Source organism: Equus caballus, chromosome 15 (genome assembly GCF_041296265.1).
Source record: "Equus caballus isolate H_3958 breed thoroughbred chromosome 15, TB-T2T, whole genome shotgun sequence".
Lineage (NCBI taxonomy): Eukaryota > Metazoa > Chordata > Mammalia > Perissodactyla > Equidae > Equus > Equus caballus.
Genome location: NC_091698.1, coordinates 12,748,797 through 12,751,819, shown reverse-complemented (window position 1 = coordinate 12,751,819; position 3,023 = coordinate 12,748,797).

Sequence of the window (3,023 nt, the reverse complement as noted above, 5' to 3'; positions counted from 1 at the left end):
TCACCATTAATTTTCTGGCTTATATGTTACATTTTAGATGTCTATATACATTAATGAGTCTCTAAATTCTTTACTGTGTTCCATTAGTCAATTTGACTTATCTCACCTATAAACATCTTCCTTTTTTATTTCTAGTATATTTTAGAAAATCTAAATACGTGGAATTTATTTACCCTGTACTCTTTATTAATTAGCTATTCTTCACTGTTTATATAAATTTTATACTAAATTTAAAAAATAATCAAAGATTATGAAGATGCATTTTAATATTTCCCTTAATTTTATGCACTAATTTTGAGTAAGAATTGATATCTATACCAAGGGTAAGCAGTATCTTCATATTTTATAATTTTATTGATATTTCTAAATTTATTAAAAAATGTTTAGCTTAACATATACTTTGTATCTTGTTGTTTTTAATCTTGAGATCATTTCATTTTGAGTATGTTTTTTGTTGCTTATTTGTTGATCTAGATAAATGGATCCAATAACCTTCCTGAACTCCATTCTTAACTTGAACATTTTTCCATGGTTTCAGTTATTTTTTATAAGTATGTAATTATGGCAATCACAATTAAGTAGACATTTTATTCTCTATTTTCTTATCCTTAAAATTATTTCAATTATGTTTGTGAAAGCATTGAACAGTATATCCAATATATTAGATGATGGAAATAACGAACATCATTCATGTGTTCTAACTTTAAAGTACAATCAACTAATTTATTCTGTATAATACCTGTATTTTTTGAGACATGACATTTTTCAAAGAAGGGAATATTTATTTTCTTTCTTAGAGGCAGATGGCATTTTATTTTGAGAAAGATAGCACAATAAAGAAACAATCAACAAAAATAAATAAGCAAATAAATACATTTTAATAACAAAGTAGAAGGTACAGCAAATACATTTTAAACAGCATAGAAAAATTATAACAGATTTCATATTTATAAAGAGATTTCTTATATTAATTTCATTTTTAGTAATCAGGAGATTGTATACTGCAGTCTCTAGAAAAGCATAATTAAAAAGGTTTTTATTAATTATTGATCTAGGAAACGTAAAATATTCAAGGTACTGCAAAAAATTCTATTCAATGTTTCTAAATATTCATGTGTAACTGGAAAGTGCTTTTGTCATATAAACCTTGAAAGTTATTTCTCTGGCAAATTACTTTATATTTAATCATAAAAGAATGCCCATTCATATATCTTCAGTGATTATATTAAAAGTTAATATTAATAGCAACAGTAGTAACATAATACTTTAGCTTATTCATTCTAACTCTAAATTTTTGGATAAAGAAGGCAGTCAAAATACATTTTTTTCTATTTTTTTCTGTGTTCAAATAAGCAATACAAGTTTGCTGAAGTACTCAAATAGCTAAATAGTTCTAGAATAATTTATCTTCAACCACTATTAGTCCTAAATTTCTTAATGCAAAATTACGTCTTAAATCATACATTTTCACGAACTCACAACATACTGAATATACAATCTAGAAACCTTTCCAATGACTTATTAGTCTGCATATATAAAGCACATAGTTATTTGTTATAAAGAAAATTCACTAGTCCTTATTTAAGCTTTTAGGATCTAAATTAAACAATAATTTCACAGATGATATTTAAAGGACTGCTGGTTTTTGAATTCATCTATTTTATTTGTCATGCATCCAGTGCTATAGATGTGTTTATTAGTAAGTTTCCCAAATGTGCCAGTTTTACACAATATATCTATTGCTGTACCAATGCCATTTCTTCTCTAAGAAAACTTTTCGTCTTCTGCTCTGTCTAATCAGGTTTAATTTTCCTTCAAATATTGGCTCAAATGACATCATTATTTGGAAAGCTTTTACATGGTTGTCCTCAGTCCTCAATTCTAAGGGAAATATTTATTTATTCTTCTGAGTTTGAGGAAATTCTTTGCAAGTTGACACATAACATCCGTGTAGGGATATCCATTTTTTCCTCCTCCTCATCATTGTCATATTCATCATCACGACTCTCACCATATACCTTAAATCCTGATATACATTAAGTGCCATGCAATGAGCTAAAAGCTTGATTTAAAAATCTCATCTAATTCTCACATAGTTTCATAACCCACAAATCCCCTGTGTTTAACTTTTTCATCCCACTATCCCTTTGCACAAATCCTTAACAAACCACTGATCATTTTTGTCTCCATAGTTTTATATTTTCAGACTCATATAGTTTATTAGTTTATATACAGTTTTATATAGTTTATAGGTTTCTTATAAAATAAAAACACGGATAATGCTGCTACTAATAAAACCAAAAAATACAATTATTTTTTTATTGAGGTAACATTGGTTTATAATATTATATGTTTCAGGTGTACATCATTATATTTTGATTTCTGTGTAGACTGCATCATGTTCACCACCCAAAGATTAATTACCATCCATCACCAGACACATGGTCCTAGTCACTCTTTTAGCACTCCTCCCTTCTACTTTCCCCTCCAGTAACCACCAATTCAATCTCTGTCCATATGTGTTTGTATGTTATTGTTTTTGTCTTCTATTTATGAGTGAGATCATACAGTATTTGACTTTCCGTGTCTGACATTTCACTTAGCATAACACCTTCAAGGTCCATTCATATTGTCACAAATGGCAAGATTTCATCTTTTTTTACAGCTGAGTAGTATTCAATTCTGTATATATACCACATCTTCCTTATCCATTCATCCCTTGTTGGCCGTTAGGTGGTTTCCAAGACTTCACTTTGTGAATAACGCTGTAATGAACATAGGGGTGCATATATCTTTATGCATTCATGTTTTCACGTTCTTTGGACAAAGAAGATTTACAGATGGCCAACAGGAACATGAAAAGATGTTCAACATCACTAATTATCAGGGAAATGCAAATGAAAACTATGAGATATCATCTCATGCCCATAAGAATGACTGTAATTTACAAGACAAGAAAAAATAAGTGTTGGTGAGGATGTGGAGAAGGTTAACCCTCATACACTCCTGGTGGCAATGTAAAT